We start from the raw sequence: 25124 nt of genomic DNA on the forward strand, positions 1-25124 counted from the left end.
AAAATGCCTTCCAGAGTGGCTGTGCAATTGTACATTCCTACCAGCACAATCAAGGGCGGCTCTCGTTGCTTCACATCCTCACAAACATCTGGTGTTGTCAGTGTTCCAGTTCGGCAATTCTAATAGGTGTGTAGTGGTATCTCACTGTTATTTTAATTTGCATTTTCCTGATGACATGATGTGGAACATCTATTCACATGATTATTTGCCACCTGTATATCCCCTTTGATGAGGTATCTGTTAAGGGCTTTGGCCTATTTTTTAATTGGGTTATGTATTTTCGTATTTTTTAAAGACCACTTTGTATTCAGATGTGTCTTAGCAAATATTTTCTCTTAGTCTGTGGCTTGTCTTGTCTTCTTTTATTGACATTGTCTTTTAAAAAAAGTTTTTAATTTTAATGAAGTTCAGCTTAATAACTGTTTCTTTCACGGTCCGTGCCTATGGTGTTGTATCTAAAAAAGTCATCACCACATCGAAGGTCATGTGGAGTTTTCTCTTTTGCTATCTTTATAATTTTGCATTTTACATTAGGGTTTATGATTCCATTTTGAGTTAATCTTTGTGAAGGTTGTAAGTAAGGTCTGTGTTTAAATTCTTTTTTTTTTGCATGTGCACGTCCAATTGCTCCTGCACCATATGTTTAAAAACTGTCTTTGCTCCTTTGTCAAAGATCAGTTGACTATATTTATGTGGATCCCTTCCTGGGCTTTTTGTTTTGTTCCATTGATCTGTCTGTTCTTTCACCAATACCGTAATGTCTCGATCACTGTAACTTTGTCATAAGTCTCGAAATCAAATAACATCATTACTCCATCTTTATTCTTCTCCTTCAAAATTGTGTTTATTATTCTGGGTCTCTTGCCTCTCCACATAAATTCTAGAACTAATTTGTCAACATCCAAAAATAACTTTCTAGGATTTTGATTGGGATTGTATTGAAATTATTTATCAAAAATAAATATCCATTTCAATAAATGTCACTCAATACATTTAATTAAAAATAAATAAATAATATGACCTATTCGACAAATTAATTATACACATACACACAGATTTATTTCATGTTATCTGAATAACTTGTTAAGAATTTAATATTATTAAGAGCATTCTCTTCGAATATGGGGTCAGAGTATTATGGTAGAAATAAAACGGGTTTTAGATTTAGAACACACATATTTTCATTTAAAAATACTTCTTATATTCATTATTTGACAAATATTATTTAGGATCTTGGATCACAAAAATAGAAACAAGCAGACAAGACATGGAGACAACTAAAGTGCCCTTCAGTAGATGGTTGGATAAGGAAGATGTGGTCCATATGCACAGTGGAGCACGACTGAGCCGTAAAAGATGAAATACTGCCATTCGTGATGTTAGTGGACCTTGAGAATATTGTGCTAAGCAAAATAGGTTAGCCAGAAAAAGTTAAGAATTATGTGATTTGACTCTTTAGTGGGATATAAAATGGAAAGCAACAAATGTACAAAGAAATAAACAAACAAAAACTCATAGACACAGACAACAATATGGTGATTACCAGAGGGAAGGGGGCTGGATGGGTTTTAAAGAGCAAAGGGGTCAAATATATGGCGATGGAAGATTTGACTTTAGGTGGTGGGCACACAGTGCAATATACACATGATATACCTGTCATTGAACTGTACACTTGAAGCCTACATAATGTTAGTAACCAATGTTACTGCAAAAAATTTAATTTTTAATTAAAAATAATAGTATTTATAAATTTTGTTTTTTCTTTTCCTGTGTTCAATATTCTGTAAGAGAATTCATTACACATTCCTTAGGCATTCATTCAACTCATCCTCAGCTAGACAACTCATTCTTACTTTGCAATAAATCACCAGGATTCTCCATTTATCAATCTTCACAAGAAGTCCAATTTAACTTCTTCTCTGAGTTTGTCTTCTAAAATTTATCATTGCCACTTAAGTCTCTTGCTACACATTTCAATCTCTGCAGAAGATATTGAGAACAATCTGCTAACAACTGAAGATGATACAGCCACATTTGTAATGGATACAAGCTGAACTCAAGCCCAGTGTGATATGTGTGACATGGTATTACGTAAAATGTGGTTGAGTCTATATTGAGCAGAAAAGAGTGCATTTGTGTTAAAAATGTTTGCAAGGACTTGGGAAAAAGAAAGAGTAACTACTATTTTTTAAAACTACATTATTTTCTCAAAACATTACAAAGTAGTTTTTGTAAGTAGCGGGGGTGGCTATAATTCTTTGAAACTTGGGTAGCAGTGGGAATAGCCGCTGGTGGGTTTGTGATGGACAAAAGGTTAATGCCTTCATCTACTTTCAGCCAAAAGGCTAGTAGATTAAGAAAGTTTTCAACTTGTCCGGAATGGAAAAGGAGGGCATAAACAGAAGAATTAATGGATAGCTTGAGATAATTTGGAAGGAAAACTCAAATGTATATATTTTTAATGTTGATTTTTGGGTTTTATGCAGGAAAGTCTGACAGACAAGACAGACATGGCCTGGAGACTCACAGAAATTATGCCGCTCAGTGAACCTGCACTGTGTTTAAAAACAGATTTTAAAGTCCGTTTGTCAGTTAGATGAGATGATTCTCAGGTTCTAGTTAAGCTAGTGCAGACTAGCAGCATAAGGCATATTTTTCAGCTATCTAGATGTATATTCTTAATGTAAATCTTAATGTATTGTACCTGCTACTATCACCACTAATCCTTAACTCAGTTTATATAATGAATACTTTCTTTTATATAAATGAAAATATTTTAAATACTTATAAAAAGTATGTCCTTTGTTATATATATATTTTGTTTGCTTTGACATGTTTTAACATAATTACTGTAATCTCCATTTCCTTCTAGTTTCTTCTGAAATGATTTTAAAAGAAGATAAGTCTAGTTCATTTGATTAAATTTTATCTCAGTGTTTCACTGTTTTCTTTATAAAAGTTTAAAATACTTATGAGATACAAGCACAGTCTGAAATAATTGGAAAGAAAAACATTCTCCAATTTTATTTTTTACTTTCCTAAGAATAACGCCCTAGATGAAATGGACTTAACTGATATATATAGAGCCTTTCATCCCAAAGAAGCAAAATTCACATTCTTTTCAAATTCACATGGAACATTTTTAAATATAGACCACATGATTGGACACAAAACATGCCTCAACAAGTTCAAGAAAATTGAAATAATATCAAGCATCTTTTCTGATCATAACAGACTGAAACTAGAAACAAATCTCAAGAAAAAAAACCTCAAACACTCAAAAACATGGAGATTGAATAGCATGCTATTAAACAATGAATGGGGGAAGAATGAGATTAGGGAAGAAATCAAAAAGTTTCTGGAAACAAGCAAAAATTAACTCACAACAATCCAAAACCTATGGGACACAGCAAAAGCAGTCCTGAGAGGGAAGTTCATAGCAATACCGAGTAAGTATAAAATTTTAATGTTTCTTTTGACTTTACCAATTATACATGCAGACACTACCTTATTTAAATTAGCTTAAATAAGAGGACTTTTAAACAAATGTATTTTGTATTGTTTTACTACCAACCCCCTAGCAGCATGAGCCTGGAAGAAATTCTATTTTTATTCTTTTTAGAAAAATAAATTTCAGAATATATGCAAATACAGATCAGTGCTGAAGTTAATAAAGTGTCTGATGGACACTCCTGTTATATTTCAATGGTCAAGAGCAACTCAACAACAACAACAAAAATACCCAAATAAAAAGTGGGCAAAGAAACTGAGTGGGCATTTATCCAAAGTAGACATACAAAAGACCAACAGATAAATGACAAGGTGCTTAATATGACTAATCACAATGAGATATTACCTCACATCTGTTAGGATAGGTTTTATCAAAGAAATAAAAGATAAATGTTGAAGAATATGGAGAAAAAATAACCCTTGTACATTGTTGGTTGGAATGTAGACTGGTGTAGCCACTCTTGAAAACAGTATAGGGTTTTCTCAAAAGCATTAGAAATAGAACCACCATATAATCCAATGATCCCACTTCACGGTATGTATACAAAAACTGAAATCAGGATTTAGAAGAGATACATATATTCCCATGTTTATTCACCTTTATTTATAATAGCCACAATATGGAAGCAATCTAAAGGTTTGCTGAAGGATGAGTGTATAAAGTATGTGATATATGCATACAATATAACAGTATTCAGTGTTTGAAAGGAAGGACATCCTGCAATTTGTGACAACATGGATGAGCCTGGAGGACATTATACTAAGGAAAAGGAGGCAGACACAGAAGGACAAAGGCTGCATGATACCACTTATATAATGAAATTAAAATAATCAAACTCACAGAAGCAGAGAGAGGGTTGGCCATTGCCAGAGGCTGCAGGGAGGGAAGAACAGAGAGAAGTATTAATCAGTCAAAGGTACAAAGTTTTGGCTGCAGAGGATGAGTAAGTCCCAGGGAGCTACTTTCTAACAAAGGACCTTCAGTTAGCAGTCCTGTATTGTGTTCTTCAAAATTTATGGAGAGTAGATTTTGTGTTAAGTGGTTTTATCACAGAATAGTGACATATAAACCAATGAGAGGGTGAGAGGAATCTTTTGAAGGTGATGGATCAGCTAATGGCACTTACATAATTTCACTGATGTTTAGAATAAATAGCACTATTTTTTGAAAGCAAAAACTACTTTATTGTAATTCAACTGAATTTCTCTCTTCAACTTCTTTGTTTCTGAAAATGATTTAACAGTTTGTTCCCAGATTTTCAACATGCTTCAAAATAGTGTTTTATGACATTTAAAATTTTAACTGAAATATTTAAAATTCATTATTTATCTTCATCTATACCCTGTAAAGTCTCTTTTTTCATGTTTAGCCTACAATTTCTTACTTTTTCATTATCATTCTGGATGACCTAACCAACTGAGTAGGGCAAGAAAATAAATACAAAGTATATATATTAGAAAGAGTAAATAAAATTCTCAGTATTTGTTCATAATATGGTTACTATTCAGAAAATATCAGTAACAAAGTTGGAGAATATCATTTAAACCAAGATACCAACTGCAACCGCAAGTACAAATATGTGGTGCCTGAAAATAAATCTCATAACATATGCTTAAGACAATTGCAAGGAAATTATGCATTTCTGAATGACTTGAAAACATCTTGAGTGGAGATAAATAATACTCAAAGATAGAACAAGTTAAAATTTTAAAAAATGTATTAATCTTTCCTCAATTTAACTAAGGCTCATGTGAAGTTTAAATTAAAAATTTCAACATTTTTTTAATAATGGAAATTTGCAAGTAGATGCTAACATGTACTTAAAAAGTAAAAAGCCAAAATTAACCAAGGTATCAGTGAGAGAGAAGAATTAGAGGCTTTCCACTTAAAAAAAAAAACACCAAATTTTGTGCCTTTTGACCTAGCAATTCCACTGCTGGGATTATACCCTAAGAATCCTGAAACACCAGTTCAAAAGAACCTATGCACTCCAATATTCATAGCAGCACAATTTCCAGTAGCCAAGTGCTGGAGGCAACCTAAGTGCCCAACAGTAAATGAGTGGATCAAAAAACTGTGGTACATTTACACAATGGAATATTACACAGCAGAAAGAAAGAAGGGACTCCCACCCTTCACAACAGCATGGATGGAACTGAAGAGCATTATGGTAAGTGAAGTAAGTCAGGTGGTAAAAGACAAATATCATATGATCTCACCTATAAGTGGAACTTAATCAACAAAACAAATAAGCAAGCAAAATATAACCAGAGACAATGAAATAAGGAACAAACTGACAGTAACCAGAGGGGAGGGCATAGGGGCTAATGGGGGAAAGAAGGGGAAGAATCATCAAGGAACATATAAAAAGGACCCATGGAGAAAGCCAAAGGGGAGTAGAACTGAAAGTGGGAGGTGGGGGTGGGTGGGGCACGGGAAAATGGTGGGGTGCAAAATGGAGAAAACTGTAATTGAACAACAATAAAAAAGAAAAAAGGGAAAAATATAAGTAAAAAAGTTAAAAACACCAAATTTTCAAGAAGTGTAAATAATTAAAACAAATATCACTTACGATCAATATTTCCAAAGTGTTCAGAATTGTTCAGAAGAGATCACTTAGAAGCAGTACTTTATTTATGGAAACTAATACCACGCCACAGATAGCATGCTATATGTGTAGAATAGTGAACCTAAGCATTGCAGATTGCTTTGTCTATATATAAAAAGAAAGAAAAAATAGATTCCCCTTCACATCAACAAAAAATCAATTCAAGATGGATAAGGAAATTATTTTTTAAAGTTATTTTATTAATTTATGTATTAATTAATTTATTTTTTCTGGGACTTTTTTATTTTTAAGCATATTTTATTGATTATGTTATTACAGTTGTCCCATTTTTTTTCTTTTTTTATCCCTTTTCACCCTACACTCACTTGTCCCTCCATTATCCACCCCCTTAGTTTATGTCCTTAGGTCATACATATAAGTTCTTCGGCTTCTCCATTTCCTATACCATTCTTAATCTACCCCTGACTATTCTGTACCTACCATTTGTGCTTCTTATTCCCTGCACCTTTCCCCCCATTCCCACCCCCCTCCACACTTATAACCCTCCGTGTGATCTCCATTTCCGTGATCCTGTTCTAGTTGTTTGCTTAGTTCATTTTTGGTTTTGTTTTTTAGGTTCAGTTGTTGATAGTTGTGAGTTTGTTGTCATTTTACTATTCACAGTTGTGTCCTTTTTCTTCTGTAAGTTCTTTTAACATTTTATATAATAATGGCTTGGTGATGATGAACTCCTTTAACTTTATCTTATCTGGGAAACACTTTATCTGCCCTTTCATTCTAAGTGATAGCTTTGTTGGATAGAGTAATCTTGGATACTGTTCCTCGCCTTCCATGACTTTGGATACTTCCTTCAAGGCCCTTCTTGCCTGTAAGGTTTCTTTTGACAAATCAGCTCATAGTTTTATGGGAACTTCTTTGTAGGTAACTGTCTCCTTTTCTTTTGCTGCTTTTAAGATTCTCTCCTTATCTTTAATCTTGGGTAATTTAATTATGATATGTCTTGGTGTGTTTCTTCTTGGATCCAAGTTCTTTGGGACTCGGAGCCTCCTGGACTTGATGAACTCATTAGTCATTATGAAAATGCAAATTAAAAATAAAATGATGCGCCATTAGGGCTAATCAAGTTTTGGGGAATTTTTAAAAGATATTTACTTATTTTTAGAGGGAGAGGAAGGGAGAGAGAAAAAGAGGGAGATAAATATCAATGTGTGGTTGCCTCTCATGCACCCCCTACCAGGGACCTGGCCCACAACTCAGACAAGTGCCCTGAATGGGAATTGATCTGGCAGTCCTTTGGTTTGCAGGTTGGTGCTCAATCCACTGAGCCACACCAGCCAGGGCTATATCACGTTTTGTCACATAGATGAAACAGTGGAAATTCTCACACATTGTTGGATAAGAGGTAAATTGCCATATTCATTTTGGAAAATAATTTCGATCTCTAGTAAAACTGAATATGTGCATTATCTAACAGCCAGTGATTTCACTTTTGAATGTATACCATAGGGAAATTCTTGCCTGTATGGTCCAGGAAAATAAGTAAGACAAAAAAGTAACATTGTTTGAATAGTAAGTCAATAATGAACCACAGATGGAAGAATGGATACATCATTTTATATTTGAACAGTAAATTATTTAAAAAGAGTAAGAGTGAGTAAGTAGGGATTAGAATGTATGTGTGTGTGTTTGTGTGTGTGTGTTTTACACACCACCAAGCAAGTCTCTGACACCAGATCCTGCAGCTCCACTCCATTCTGACACTGTGCGCCTGGGGATAGCACCAGACGCCACAAGACTGCTCCCACTTCAGAGGCCAGCTCTAGGTTTTTATCTGGGTTGTGCTGCTGACAAACCCCTCTGCTATGGTTCAACTAACTTGCTAACGTAGTTCACAGACCTCAGAAGGCCAGGGTACTTACTAGATGACGAATTTACCACAAAGAATGGTATAGAACATGAATGGCCAGCCAGGTGAAGAGATACACAGGAGGAGGCACAAAATGCAGGCACCTGTCAATGAGGAGTTTGGAGCTGGCAAGTACATGTGTTCTGGTTCAACACCCTGGAAGCTCTCTCTACCCCTTCCTGTGGGTTTTTATGGAGGCTCTATTAAAGAGGCATGAGTGAATAATGGCTTAATAGTCAGTCACCAATGGCTGTTGGTGACTGACTCAACCTCCACCCTTTCCCCTTCCCAGAGGTTGGGAAGTAGGGATTGAGAGTTTCAATCTTCTAATCGTGGCTGATTCCCCTGACAACCTACCCCCCATCCTTAGGTAAGGTACAAAAGTCATCTCATTACCATAACAAAAGACCCATTTACTCCTCAAAACTAAGGGGATTCTAAGGATTTAGGAGCTTTGTGCCAGAAACCAGGAAGAAGACCAAATATGTATTTCTTATTATAAATCACCATATTGCACATATCCATTAGCATAATAAATCCCACCAATAAAATGTTGACAGGAAAAGTAGTGTTAGAGATATTAATACAATATGATTCAACTTCTATGAGATTAAATTGTCTGTCATTGAGCCTTATGTTTTTGGGTTATATTTACATGTATGATAAACCTATAAATTAAAAAATAAATAATGATTAACTCTAATTCCAGAATTGTGACTAGGTATGGGGACAGTTATGAGTTTGGGATGGATTCAGAGGGTTCTTCAAAGGTACTAGCAATATTTTATTTCTTAAGTGGGTGGTTTAGTGCATAAATCTTATTTTTGTTTTACTTCTAAACTTTCTATATTATATATATGCACATGTAACTTTATTGTATAAAACCTATTTATAGAACACCTATATGTAGGTATGCATATATACATATGTATGTATATGCATGTAGGTACACATGTAACAAGTACTATATGTATTATATTTTTAAAACTTTAAGGACTATTAAGCCAAAAAAACCACATGTTTCCATTTAATTTGGGATTGACTATGACTAATGCTAATCTCAGAGGGATTCTGGTAAATGAAGATACAAATTATTCACCTTTTAAAATCAGAGAAGTGGCCAAAATGCTACATCTTCCTTGGATACCACCATTTCCATTTCTGAGGGAGTATGTGCAAAGAAGAACATGGTTACACAGGTAAAGCAGAGGTGAGGGAGGACTTGTTTTTCACGCAGAGACAGTGTGCTGTGTTAGAGGGAGCATGGGATTAAAATCAAACTGACCTGGATTTCCATCCTGGCTCACACCCTTGAACATATGCTTAATCTCTCAGTACAGTTCTTCACCTTTCAAAGAGGTGTAATGAAACATAATATCATAGAGTTATTCTGAGGATTAACTGTAATACTACCAGCATGCTTTTTACAAGGTAAAGTCTCAAATAATATTATTTCTATCTCCTTTCTCCATAATCTGTGACAACAACAATAATAATAAAAGAAGAGTGAGATTTCTCCTTTAATACGGAAGTACATCTCATGAGAAAAGACTCAGAGATTTTCAGAATCATTCTGTACTAAGGTGTTCTTGAGACCAATGGTAGCTTAGAAAGATAGCAAAGATTACTTACTTTTCAAAGATTTGAAAATAAATTTTCTGTTTGTGTCATTTTCCTTCTAAGGTTCTGGACTGTTATGAACACTTTGCCAGTAGGAAGTTCAATTTTGTGTGAGTAAATAGCCAAGCTCAGCATGTCTCTACATAATAATGCAAGAAAGTATTTTGAGGAAAAAAAAAAATCCCTTTTTCTTCCTGACATCATCTCTCAGAGTAAACCTTCTCAAAAGTATATTTCTAAAACAGACTAAATTAGTCTGAATTTGACAATATCAGATGTCCAAAGAAATGCAAAAAGCCCCTAAGTGACTAACCAGCTAAATCTTTGTGAGCCCCAGTGCTATCTTCTGAAATAAATTTGCTTTGTTGAGATTGATGCCCAGTTTAGTTTTCGGAACAGGATAACAGGAAGAGAAACCAAATGCATATGCAAACAGTCTGAGACCGTCAACTCGGGGAAACACAGGAAGTCTGGCCTCGTGTGCAAAATGTGGCAGGCAGACCAGCAAAATGAAATCTCTCTCAAGAATTCTAAACATCTAAAAAGCCTTTCCACTAGCAATGGGCTCGTGCTTTCCACCAGGCAACGTGGCTAGTGAGCTCACATGTCGTTTGCCCTCGACTTGATCTTGGTAACCTGTTGTGTGTGGAGCAGAAGACCTCAGCTGGAAGAAGGATGCCGCTTTTTCATTCCCGTTATTTTGGTGGTCACTTATTTGGAGGTTGTTTTTCTTTTAAGAATCTCTGTCGTAAAGTTCTCCGGAAGATTTGCCCATTTAATTTTCAACTCTTACCCCACTTCCAATTTTGTCTGAGTGTCAACCAGGATAACATTGGGTACCTTAAGAGAGTAAGATTTTTAAAAATCACTTTTCAACGGAATTTTTTGATATAAGCTTAAGTTCAGTGGTCCCAATAGCCTTCGAATACATGATCAGATAACGCTGGTGAGAATGAGAAAATGAGCACGATTAGAAACGATGCCAAACATTAAAAACGTTAGGGAGATGGGACTTAAAAAATTAGCAATGTTCATAAGAGAAAACAGGAGTTCCCAGAAATGCGCACTTTTTCTTCTCTTGAATTTTTTAATTTACCAATAGGTAAATAATAAAATATTAGGTTTTTGTTTTGTTTTATTTAGAAGAAAAAATGAGAAAAAATGGTAAAAAGAAAAAAAAAACAGAAAATGTGATATATTTCAGCTTGCAATCTCAAATGCCCTGTGTCAGGAAGTGCTGGTGACTTGTAAATCTGAGGTAGTTTGGTTAAGAGACCAGCCTTTCTCCAATGAAAAAAGCCAGGGTGTAAATATGGGGTTGAGGGAATTGAAAAACAAAACCTGTAGGACCTTTCATCATTTGGCTCTTAGTGTCAGCCATGTGAAGGAGAATATGTCCCACCTGTACCCAAGCTAAATGGGTTTCTGAGTGAGCAAGGATGATGTGAAATTTCATACTCTTCCAGACACTTCTAGACCATTACAAAGGAACTGAAAATATCTCCAAATCATCTCCTGCATTACAATGATACATTGCAGCCTCCAGCAAAAGACTATCTCAGCTGTTTCGAGGATAAATATATAGCAGGTGGTAAGATAACAAACAAGAACAAATAGAAAATTCATTAACTTCACTGATCCTGAATAATACAGGGTGACTCAAAATATATTTGAAATAAATATAAAGCAGACTTTTGTTTTTTATCTCCTTTATTTTTCAGTACCTTATTTTTATGATCTATGCAAGACTGAAAATTAATAAAATTTGACTGATATGTACTTTGGCTTCCTGTGAGGATTCTTGATTATGATATTTTATGAATATCATGATATGTAATGAACAGTTACTTACATATAAAAGAACCCTTGCAGGTAGCATAATGGCCTCTAAAGTTGTCTATGTCCTAATTGCTGGGACCTATAAGTAAGTTACCTTACATAGCAAAGGGAAATTACTTGTGCAGATACAATTAATTTGATCATCAACTCAAAATAGGGAGATTACCTTGGATTACCCAAATGGACCCAATGCAATCTAAGGATTCTTAGACGTAGAAAAGGGAGGTGGAAGAGATCAGAGTGACATGATGTAAGACTTAATCTCTGTGGTTGGCTTCAAACATAAGGGAATGTGATCGTGAAGCAAAAACTGTAGATGGCCTCTGGAACCTGGGAAAAGAAAATGAACAAGTTCTGCGAGTTTCCAGAAAGCGCTCATCCCTGCTGACACATTGACTTTAGCCCAATGAGTCTCATGATCTACAGCATTATAACTCAATAACATTTGTTTTAAAGCCACCACGTTTACGGTAATTTGTTAGAGCAAAAGAGAACCAACACTACACAAGGCACATATAGGTGTTTGATTTTATTGTCACATGTTTATTTATAAAGGATAAATTAGGTTATATCGAAACCTAAATCAGAAATGAACCCAGGGTATGCTGAGGTAACGTTTATTTAATAATTATACTTTTTTAGACATTCATCTTTTTATTCTACCAACCAGTCAATCTGCCCATCATAAATTCACTGAGCAATCTCTTTGTGCCAGAAATCATGGGAGACACTGGATACAGAAATTAAATATATACACAGTGCCTGGAACACATAACTTCATTTTTTATTACAAAAGCCTTTATTACAAAATCATAAGCATGTAATTATGTAACATAACAATATAACAGTCAAGCACACCATAGGACATTTTAGGTGAAATGTTCAAGTTGAAACTATAAATTATTACACCCATATTATTACCCTACCAACCATTCTCAAGCAGGCGTTACTCCTGCCAGATCCCTGTGTGTGTGTGTGTGTATGACCTATTTTCTTGGGAGTTAGGGTTTTACTTATCTTTAAACTATTAAGAAAATTACTATCACAAATATGCCCCCAAATATCACAGACTTAAAAATAATGAAAGTTAATGGCTTATGCCTATAAATCAATTGCAGCGTGGATGCTTCTCATGTCTATTTCCTTCCAAGCTGTCATTCAGTGATCCAGGCCCCTTCCATTCTGTGGCTCTGTCGTCAATGAGTTTGCAGTTCCAGCTCTTCGAGATGGGGCAGACAGAAGTATGGAGGACCTCATGACTGAGTTTTAGATCCATTCCTGGAAGTGACACATTTAAGCACAGTAGTGTTGTCAGGTAGGTTAGATAGTAAAACCAAGGCAGGGAGAGGAGAGAGAGAGACGTGTCTCCCCCTTTGATTCAGCAGCACTGAGCCCAGTCCCATAAGATTGCCAGGCTTCCGAACAACATGAGCAAAACTATGATAGCACAGGAAGAGGGAAGTCCTTGAAATTCTGTGTGCTGAGAAGGGAAGCCTTTGTAGCAATTTCACTAGTCAGTAAAGGAAGACTTTGTAACTATATATTAATCCCAAGGTCTAGAAGGGGGAGAAGGAGGGGTACCTAGAAGCTGGCTAAAGCCTATAACTCCTGGAGTCCTGATAATTGGGGCACTCAGATTGCCTGGGTACCAGCTTGCAGCTCTTTGCTCAAGCATATAGAGGAACTTGCAGCTTCATTTTTCAATAGGCATGAGGCACTCAGATTAGCTGAGTTCCCACTTGCTCAAGTGTATTTCATAAAAAACTCACCATCTCATTCCCACTACATGCATAGTCTCTCCCTTGAAATCTCTTGCAAGCAAGGCAAGAACCAGGGAGGGGTTGCCTCCTGATCAGGCTTCCGCAGTAACAGAGTGACCACAACCAACTGCAAGAGGCCTGGGAAGAGCAGTCATCCTGTAGATGGGAAGAAAATGGGAATGGGAACATGTTGCTGGCCATCGGCTGCAGTCTTCTGCTGTGGATCAGGTCCTCTCTTCTCATGTATGGAAGATGCGCACCTCCTACCCAAGTGGGCAAACCCAAGGTCTCTGCATGTACTGCAAACAACTTAAATGAATGATGGGCAGGAAAGCTCAGTCCTCTAGATCTTATTCAATGACCCTAAACCAGGAAACAAAATTTATCTACCCTATCTTCTTCCCAAATAGTGGGGAAGCTACAGCATAAATTAACCAACAATCCCAAAAGAAAAGAAACGAAGACAATTATGTCCACCTGTTGTTGATTATTTAAAATCATTGACACAGTGTTTGTGAGAAAATTAAAATATTAACCTGTATGATGATGTTAAGTGTCACAGCTATTGTGAGGATAAACGCTGTTACAGAAGCTTTACAAATTCTCATAGGTATATAGAAAAAATAATATTTTCCTACTTTTGCTAACTCATTTTAATCAGTTTTGTGTTGCTATCGGACAGTAGTATAAGGCCAATAATGTTCACAAACATCTATATACAAAATTTGGTAACATTATGGGTGGTATGTCAAGTCTATTATGACATTAACCTGGATAGGTAGGACCGATGCAAATTAAGTTAACTAAGTCTCTTTATGAAATTTATAAGACTATAAAATAATTTTTTAAAGAGTAACCTGATTCTGGCCTTTCATAAGTTTCTTCTGAACGAAATGAGCATAGAAAATCAAAGTTTCATTCAATGCATTGTAGGTAATAAGTTTTGCCAATGTGTCTCTTGCTTTATAGATCTTGTAAAGTATGGAATATTTGTATCATGATTATATTACCATTATGTTTTAAAATCATGGTATATTAATATGTTGATAGTTTCCAATGTTTACATTTATTTATAAATTTAATATCCCAACTATGGTTTGTACTTAACTCTCCTTTCTGTAAGGTAAGTGGGGAGATGCACTACTCATAGAGGAGATTAAGGTTGTGAAAGTGTTTATCAAGAGAGATGGAAGCTGCTTGAAGATGCTTCTAGTCACTTTAGGCCCAAGATGACATACTTCGTTATTACAGCACAGAGTGAAACCCAAATCAGTTTGTCTTCAATGCATGTGATACTCTTTATCTTTCCAAACTGTCTATCTAAACTCTTTAAATATTGCTTCTTAAAGAATAAGCATCTAACATTTATCGGAGACCAATATCTCCAGATATTTGTATACATTTATGATTTAATATTCTATTGCTTCTCAGGCCTTTAGCTAAGATCCAGTGTAGAGATCTGTTCTTATTGATATAATCCAAATTAATATTCTCAAACACCTTCTCTTAATGTCTTTAATTACATGTAAAATTAAATGTGAAACCTGAGTATAACTTAACCCCATTGGCCTACCTTCCTTTTTCTTTCTTTTTCTTTTTGCCCTTCTGCCATAATAAGTATACTTGTCTCAAAATTCTTACGCCCTGCCCCACCCATCCTGAAGGCTCATTTCCAAAATTTTATGTGCCAGCCTGCTACGTGTTTTCCCACTCTTAGGCAATTGCTCTTTGAAGAGACTTGACCCGGCTCCTCTGACAACCACTCTCTCTCCACTTTTCATGTTTTATCTACCATATGGGAAAACTGTCTGTCAACCAAATATTAATTTAATCATTTGCCATTTCACCTACCAGCTCACTTTCCTATCCACGTCTCCCCACAACTAGAATAAAAAACCATGAGGGAAAAAATCTTTATTTATTTCAGCTGTAGCCCAGGCATCTAGAACAGCCGACACATGTTTCAGTGGAGGCACTGTGTACAGGTTAAGAAACAAAGGTTGAAATAAAGCTTAGAAGTTCACAGAGCGAATAACTATTGTTAGCTACTTAATCTCATGTACTCCAAATTCTTCCTCATTCATTTCACTGGATTCCTAAAAGATTGTTTCAGATTGTTTTAAATAAGGTATATTCATTTACTTTGTAATTACTTTGTAATTTGGAGAGGTTTGCTATGCATATAAGAATAAATTTCTCTTTAACTTGAGTAGGGCTAAAGTAGTGTTAAAAACACATACCACACACACTCACAAATGATGTCATAGCGCAGATTCTGTGGTTTACTTTTGTTAGGGGATTTATGTTTGATAATACAAGGTACAATGAAATATTTTTCTTTAAAATTTTATGCAAGACAGATGTTTAAAAATAGTAATTTACTAGAGAGAGTCACCCTGAATAAAAACTTTATATTAATAATGTGGCAGATAAGAGGTAGTGAACATCAAAAAGTTTTGAAAATGTGACAGTTTCATATATTTATAAAATGAAAATCCTCACTCAGAGGTTTTATTTTTCCTATCCCTTCTTGTTCTTACTATTTCTGTCAAGGTTCTTGTGGTGTAATGCCTGAGGGTATGATTTTTGAGTTATAAATAAATGATGCCCAGTGTAAAGTGATAAACTATTGGTTAGCGAAAGGAGAGATAATAGTCCATTCTGTCTCTTAAAAATTCTGGCAGCAAACACAATGTATGTTGGTAAGAAAAATTAGTCTTAAAGGAAATATAATTGTTCTGGACTAAAACATGAAGTTAAAAATATTTTTAGTTATTAAATTTTTACTATGTTTTGTCAAATAAAGTGATACACATAGAAATAAATATTCTCTGCCAGTTTCTCACAGCAATTGCAAAAGGCAATGCTAGAGGAACCTAAAATTAATAAGTAATAATAACGTGCATAGTTAATATAATACATAAAATATAAATTAAATGACAATGAAAACTTGAGGAGCATGGTATTTGTTCAGTTATAGGCAACTTCTGCCATCACTGCAGCTTTGTTTTCAATTATTGTCATACAAGTTAGAGTAGTTTAGTGGGTTTTACCTTGATGTCTTGGATGCCATCAATATAAACATATAAGCTATAAAAAGTAACATGGTGAGGTAACAAAGATTCAAAGAAAAACACTATTTCTTGGATGGGTTCTGGCTGAAGGCAGTACATTATTCTGTTAAAAATTTTAAAATATTTTCTAGTCTGCTCAAATCTTCATTTCTCTTTTAAATGGAAAAAGTAGTCCAATTACTCTAAATTATAGAGAATTCAATGTGCTTTCAAAATGCATTAGCACTATCCATTGAAGGTCTTCAGATTCCTTTTGGGCTACAGTGTTCTAGATATGAAGTCAGTATATTATTTGATGTCTAGACTATTGATTGTTTCTTTAATTGAAATATTATTACTTTATTAGAGAAGTTTTACATTTACAACAAAATGGAGAAGAAGATACAGAGATTTCCCCAATCCCTCTGTCCTTCCACACTCATTTCCCCATGTCAACATCAGTCACCGTGATGACCCACCACTATTATAACAGACGTGGCGTATTCACTTCCCTACAAGTCCTTTATGCTCTGCCTGCTTATGACCCCTGCCTTGGCAACCACTGAACTTTGTAGTGTCTTCATAGTTGTATCTTTTCCAAAATGTCATATGGTTGAATCATAGGGTTTATTGTAAACTCTACTAGGTTTACAATAATATTGTTTGCTCTTTTAATTTGCATTTTCCTAATTATACATTATGTGCAGCATATTTTCATGCACTCATTTACATTTATTTATCTCCTTTTGTGAGGTGTCTGCTAAGGTCTTTGGCATTTGATTTAGTCAGGCTGCGTCTTATTGTTGAGTTTTAATAGTTCTTTGATTATTTTGTATAACTGGTTTTTATCAATATGCCTTTTAAAATATTTTCTTAATGAGTGACTTTTCATTCTCTTGACACTTGACTTGTCTTTTGCAGAGCATATATATATATTTAATACAGTTCACCTTATTGGTTATTTCTCTCACGAATCATTAATATGGTGGTGTATCTGCAATGTCATCACATACTCCAAGATTATTTAGATTTTCTCTAGAAAATCTAAAATTTTTTATTTAGATTATTATGTTACCTCGTGAATATTAATCAGTGCATATGTGTAAGAAAACTACACAACGCTGATGGAAAGGATCACCAAAAAGTAACAGGCAGAGCAAACAGGCCACAGTGCTGGGAATAATTTGTATAATCAACATGAAGAGTGGAAAAACCCACAATTAATGGAGCATTGGGTAATCAGGAGGGGCTTGTCTTGGGAGTAAGGAAAAATCATATCTAGACTAATGCCTTTTTATTATAAATAACAAAGCTTAAAATATAGCCTCGGAAGGGTTAAGCTATATCTGAGTAAATTCAAAAACTTCCAAAACAAATTCAACAAGATTGATAAGATTACAACATCTAAATTACCCAACAAAATAAATTTTATAATTTCTGGTATCCAATCAACAATTATTATAAATGTTCAGAAGCAAGAAAATACAACCTAAAATAAATTTAAAAGCAATCACTCAGAAATGATACAAAACTCAAAAACAGTAAAATTAGCAAACAAGAATATTTAAAAAACAGTCATCGTATCTGCAACCTATATGTTCAAAAGGCCTGGGGGAATATTGTACATGTGAAATACAGCCATGGAAGGTATAAAAGAGACCCAAGTTGATTTACTAAAAAAAGAAATAATGTATTATTTAAAATAAACAATGCACCAGATAGTATTGAGTAAATTATAATAAAGTGTGAAAAAGAAGAATAGTAAGCGAAATGATGTACCAATAGAAACTATTCTAGATGAAACACAAAGAAGGAAAAGACCCTAATAAAGTTAATGCAGTGCCTGAGCTTTAGAGAGGTAGCGGATGTTCAAGTGGTCCCACGCATGGGGGATGTGAGGACTTGAGGAGGTAAATGAGAGTGTGACAGAAAAAAACATTGAAAATTAGCGGTTAAACTTTCCCAAGTTTGTTGAAAAAATATAAACCTATAGATCCAAGAATCTTAGCAAATTCTAAGCATAAGAAACAAAAAGAAAACTATGAAAATACATAATAATAAAACAAGTTAAAACCAAAAATAAAGAGAAATATTAAAGCAACAGTAGAAAAAGCATGTATTATATACAGAGTAATGATTGGAGGAATAGACTTTTCATCAGAGGAAATGCAAGCCAGAGGACAATGGAGAAATCACGGCTTTTATTTAGCATTGCCTAAGAAGGTCTAGCCAGGGCAATGTGGAGAAGGAAAAAACATCCCATTTAGAACAAAGGAGGTGTAACTGCTTCCTGAAATGCTTAACCTCTTACTCCATTAGTTTTTTTTTTTCTTTTCCTTTGCCCTCAACTGAAACATCACAGGCTTTTTTATACCCAAATCTGAAATATTCCCTCATCACTCCCTTGTCTACCTCCTCATGCGCTTTATTTTCACATTAGAACTCGGTATTTTGTGGATACAATTAGAATGTAGGGTTTGGAGAGCAGAGATGGATCTGCCCTTTCAGTATCGAATCACAAACTCGAGAAGAGTTCCTGACAAGAAGGAGGTCAGTGGATTTATTGAATAAAATAATAGGATAGAATTAACAAAATAATTGATGACATTCATGTAAATGTGCAAACTTGTCTGAATAAAATATATATTAAATTCACTACTAAAAAAGTGTTCTTTAGTATTATTTTCTGTTCTTTTTAATTTAGATAAAATTTGGTTTATTTTAAAATTTATATCTATGTTAATAGTTCATGCCATTAAGTTTTTACACTGAAGTGCATAAAATGACTTTTTTCAGGACTATTTTATAAATTTGAATATTAAGGAATAATTTCCCTACTTGAAAATGTCTAATTGATCAAAATCAATCCATTTGTTCTTCTTCATAAGCTCCTTCTTAATGAATTCTTCTGTCTTAAGGGATTAACAATTTTATGCAAGCTAATTTAAAAGATCCTTAAAAGTCAGAGTTTTGATGAAACTATATCTCATATTGCTAGACATCTTAAACTTAAAGGAGACATATTAAAAATAATTTAATTATATGAGTTCATTATTATGGCCATCATTTATTTTTAAATGTGATGGGACAGGCTTTTTCATTAAGATATTAAGATCTATAAATTTACTTGAATTTAGGTTAAATGCTGTCAGACTACTGGAGTACTTGTGTATTCTTTCCACAGTGAGCTCCGCGATGTCTGCCTTTATTTTACATTAACACTCTTAACACAGATCTGGTGATTTTTCAAACATCATTCTTTTTCCATGTACGAGTTTCTCTTAATTGGAAAACAAACTATTCAAATGTGTTACAGTTCTGTGAACGACAGGAAAACCACCTTTTAAGATCACGAGCTCTCGTAATATCTAAAATGCAGACCCTACGACAGACAGACACCGCAGGTTAGAAGCCCGTCTACGTATCTCTGATTCGGGTCAGAGTGCTGGGCTCTGCAGAAGTCTGAAAGACGTAATAATGATATGATGTTGTGCAATCTAATTCTGCACCCAGAATAAATCAGCACTGACAAGTTTCTGTTTGTCTCATTCTCTGCCTTTATGTAGTCTACTAATCAGTTAACATTTCCGGGGGTGACATGGATTTCATATTATTATCGTCACTACTATCAAAATATAACATGGTGGCACATATTTTACTTCTAAAATAAATGCATAAAAGAAAGAACATCGGCCTTCCTACAAAGTCGCAAGAAAACCCAGTGCTCTTGTTCTCGCTTAACTAAATGTCATCTAACCAAGCACTCTGTTTGGCATTCCCGAGTTGAGGGTATTTCCTCTAATGTCTCCACGTCCGTTCCCAAACACATACCACCCGGTCACTAGCATGTGAGTTCTTCCAGGGCAAAGTTTTAAGCCCTGGTATTTTTGGAGTTAGAAATCCTGAGATTTCCTTCCTCAGCTTTAATTTTCTTAACCGTAAAATGGGAAAGTATATTCGAGGTATTGGGAGGATACTGCCTGTACCATGCTCCATGGAACCTGGCGGTGAATTTAATGATGTTAAGTGGAAGTGACTTCCAGATGGTCACATGAATATAAAGGAGAAACATGTTAATAAGAAGAATGCTGTTCATAGCTTTCCCATCCTCCTTCAATCTGTCATTAAATACTAGATGGTCTCATATAAATAGTATAACTACATAATTAAAGATAGAATCAAACAAAGAATTGTGTTACTGCTTCCTTGGATTCTTTCTAGTTGGAAGAAGTAAGTGATTTTATTCGTTTACTTTCACCTACATCAACTGGAGATGATTGGTTGAAAAGCATATTGCCTTTATTGAGCCTATGCAGTAGAATAGGTCCTAGCAAGAGTTGCTTTTACTGCCTGTAAGCGCTCGACACTTGGAACATGTCCACAGACACCACAAGGACAAAGGTAAAACAATAATAATTGTAAAGTTAATGAAGTTGAAGCATTGACTGGAGCTCTTTGTTTCCTCCCTCCCCAAATTACATGAGTTGTCTGGTATCTATGGTGCTTATAAAGTTGATTGTAGCAACTCCAAGAGGTAAAATTGGAGTGAGAGAAAAATAATCTAGTCCAGATAAATATCTTTATACCTGAATATCTAATTATTTTAGTATAATATGACACCAAAATATTTTGTCTATTTTAAACGCAAAACCAGTATTTTTCAGTAACTTCCTTACTAACTATTATTGTCATATCCAGTCAAGCAATAGAAAGCAGGTTCTATTACGAGCAGTCAGTTTCTTAGCCCTCCTTCCCAACCTGCCACAGTCGGTCAACATCACCGAGCTGAATCTACGGCTGCTGAAAATTCTCAAGAACCAGATGGACCAGGAAGTAGAGTTCTTGTCCACACCCATTGCCCAGCTCAAGGTGGTACAAATAAAGTATGTGGAAGCCAAGGACTGTTTTAATGTGCTGAACTAGAGCAATGAGGGGAAAGAATTACTTGTCCCATTGACAAGTTCTATGTATGTCTCTGGGAAGCCCATGGATGTGGGAACTGGCTACTATGTAGAGGAGACAGCTGAGGATGCCAAGGATTTCCTCAAGAGGAAAATGGGCTTCCTTACAAAGTAAATGGAGAAAATCCAGCCAGCCCTGCAGGAGAAGCACGCCATGAAACAGGCTGTCATGGAGGTGATCAGCAGCTCTCAGCCCTGGGAGCAACCCAGGCTGCCAAGGCCTAAGACCTTGCTGCAGAAATCGGGCAGAGGGGCCCTACCTCAGGGCCTGGGACTTTGTGGTGGGGAAGAGAAGGGTTTGTGTGTAATGCCAATAAATGTTCCAGATTGGAGGCGGGGTGGAAAAGAGCAGTCAAATACATTACGAAAGAGACTCACTTGTAAGAAAAACAAACAAACAAACAAACAAATAAAAGCTTTACTTCATAATTTAGAAATGCAGAACGGATGTAAAGTACTAAAAAATATTTGAATTAAAGAACTGACTTCTACTTTAATAGATATGCTATGACATGTTAAGACACAGCAAATATATCTGTTATAAAGAAAAAAATACATATGTATAAAGGTTGCTTGAAATGTTATATATATGCTGTATATTATACTCATATGTGTTATATATGCATATATCTGTCAAATTTGCAGCTGCAGCATATAATAAAGAATTTAAAGCATTTATGACTGTTGTAAGTAATACATTTGATTTATTTGAAGTAGATTTATCTTCAAGTGTATATAGTGTTGTGCAAAAGTGTCTTTAGCTTTTAGAGTAAGTGCTTATGAAGTATAAGAGGAAAACTCTAAAGGTCAGAATATCTGGAATCAATGACAAATTCAAATATATTTTGGCATTTTAAAGTGGCTCCCTTAATAGGTCTATCACAATAAATGAAAGTACTTGGGTCATTTTATTTTCAAACCAATTTTGCTATTGATTTTATTTGCAATTTTGGTAATAGAGAAACCACTTTTAGGAGCCTATTTACAATTTGTAAGCACCACCAATAGAGTAAGTACTGGTAATAAAAATAAAAATCATATTTCGAATAAGGAGTGTAAGTCAAGATATATAGCACAGTATTTTACTTATTGCTAATCTAAGAGGCTGCGTTTTTAAGAAACGTATTTATTGTGTGTTTGAATTGGACCTCTGGTTGCAAGAAATTGCTTAAGGAAAGGTAACAGTAGGTCAAACCCCAATTCCTGTTCAAAAAAAAAGGAATGTTTTTAAATCTCCATATTTGACCTTAAAGCATAGAACATCTACTTTTGTAAAGCAGAAATTGCAGGTGCAGGAAATCTAAAAAGTATTTCTCAAACGTAACTTCATGGGCTATTCACCATACAGAAAAAGGTGATGTAGAACATTTTTGCTAATGAAGTCAAGGCCTTGATGTGCTACTTATCCTATGAATACACCTTATCGTTCCACTTAACCTCTTTATTTTCAGACGGAGGTGGGAGAGGTTTCAAAGGAAACTGACGAGGACAGTAAGAACCGCATGGTATCTATTCCCTATAAGCCCCCTTAGCATTTTATTTCTGCCCCTACAGTTAAATAAGTGAACGCCAGAGCCTGGAGGAGCTACGCTTTGAAAACTGGGTAAGATTTTAGGCCCAGGTCAGTGACCAGAATCTGCTGGAGCTGCCCTGGAGAAGCTTGTGTAAATCGGTTGCCCAGAGCTGCTTCAGAGCCCAGATGTCAGTTAGGAAGTAGTTAGGAGGCAGTTATCTTACCCTTGCATGGAAGCTCAGGTATGAGGATCATGCAAATATTTTAGAGGATCCAGGGACAGCACTGTCAAAGCAAAAACTTCACTGGATAAAGTTGAACAGGGCAATTCTTTTGGGGGAGAGAGACCAGAACTCAGTACAAACTCAACTGAAACAAAAGATGGGGAAATTTACATCTCAAAGGCATTGGAAGGGAATTTACAAGTTTCCAAAGTAAGTGTTCTCAGAAAAAGGAGGTGAGGACCTAGAGGCAGGAAGAAGCTTGTCTAAGCTCTACTCACAGGAAGGTGGGGTTCAGAAGTCTTGGTCAGCACCATCGGTGTGATCTGTGCTCGCTAAGGCTCCGCTGGCCCTGTGTTTCACTGATAGTGTCGGCTCAGAGGTGGAAGCTAGACCAGGAGAGAAACAACAGTGCAAATGTCCTGTGGAACCTCAAGCTGAAAAACAAGTTTATAGGCATATGGAGATTCACTGCTTAAGGATTTCCAAGAGTAAGAGAAACAGAGAATTAGCAACAATTAAACCACACAAGAGATGTGAGAATATAATTTGTTTGCAAATAAAAGGGTTATTTCAAAGTCACGAGCTAGAAGAGATCAGGAACTTGTAGCAAATCATACTGTACTATGTTCTTTTATTTTATTGTATAAATTGAGTCATTTCCAGCAGTCATATTTTTTCTTTATAAAGTCATGAGTTTCCATCCCCTATTATTTATTGTCTTCTTACATAGATATTACTTGTCTCTGTCAGTGATACTTGTATGAGCAAACCAAACAATTGACCTTCCTGCCTCATTTAAAGAATTCTGTCTCAGTTCTTTTCTTTTTCTTTTCTTTTCTTTTTTCTGAGTACAACACGCATTAGAAAAGAATCTTCTCTTTTTGCTAGAAAAGTGAGAACGAGACGAGAGTTAAGGGAACATGATAATTGCTGTGCAGAAAAATAAGACTTCTCTTGCAGAAATCTCTTTTTGTTTAAGAATTGAACGATCTCAAAAAAGGCTTTTATTTCCCCCGCTGTGAAATTTCTCTGTGTATTTAGCACACGTTTTAAATCTCCAAGAGAAATTTAAGATGCAAAGCTTCTTAACTTATTTAACTACAATATCCATTGCTCTTTTTTTTTAAAGATTTTATTTATTTATTTTTAGAGAGGGGAAGGGAGGGAGAAAGAGAAGGAGAGAAACATCAATGTGTGGTTGTCTCTTGCGCGCCCCTTACTGGGGGCCTGGCCAGCAACCCACGCATGTACCCTGAGTGGGTATCAAACCAGCAACCCTTTGGTTCACAGGCCAGCACTCAATCCACTGATCCACACCAGCCAGGACATATCCATTGTTCTTAAGGTAATGTTAATACAGTGGTGGGCAAAAGTAGGTTCACTGTTATCTGTATGGAAAGAGACATGCAGGTTATGATTATTACAATAGCCTTATTAACTCAAAAGAATGTCACAGTGTAACTCTAAACCTAATTTTGCCCATTTCTGTATATAGTAGAACCAGGGTTATATGGCACAAAGTTAAGAAAATGATGCAGTTCATATCCCTCAGCTTCATTCCATAGAGAATAATTTTTAAAGTTTAAGTGGTAAAGCTAATTCAGCAAATATCTTGCAAATAGATGAAGTGAGCCCAAATCTACCAGTAGCTAAGTCCTTTTCCCTCCCCAGTGCTGAAGAAGCTGTTCTATAGTTTAAGAAGACTTCATTTTCAGAAGGAAAAGAAGCATGAATCAGGGCCAAAAAGACTCATTCATGGTCAAGTCCCAGTTTATGAACTTAGCCTTTTCCTGTTTGAGAAATCATTGTTTGTTCTACATATCACTGATTTAAATTTCTGTAGGAAAAATACTACTTTTTCTGCCTACAATGATGATTTAATTTTGTCCCTATGTGTTCTTTATATTTCCATCTGATTGTTTCTATCCCTGAACATCTTTGAATTCACATTGAATGGTTATAAACAATATTAATCACTGTAGTGCTTTCCTTTAAAATGTTTATGAGGAATGTCCAGTGTTAGTGTGATATGTTAGAGTCCAGGAAACATTCCAAGCAAATAAAGTTAATTGTGCATTTTACTGATACTAAGATGCACATTTCCCACATTTTAAGATATTTGAAATTGGAATACATCTTATAATTTATACCATTATACATTGCTTTGG

General features: G+C 35.2%; 1 pseudogene; it reads left to right on the forward strand.

Moving 5' to 3' along the window:
* Positions 1 to 13392: 13392 nt before the first annotated feature.
* Positions 13393 to 21444, forward strand: LOC112316703 (prefoldin subunit 5 pseudogene; annotated as a pseudogene).
* Positions 21445 to 25124: the final 3680 nt, after the last annotated feature.

The sequence above is a fragment of the Desmodus rotundus genome, chromosome 4, assembly GCF_022682495.2.
Source record: "Desmodus rotundus isolate HL8 chromosome 4, HLdesRot8A.1, whole genome shotgun sequence".
NCBI lineage: Eukaryota > Metazoa > Chordata > Mammalia > Chiroptera > Phyllostomidae > Desmodus > Desmodus rotundus.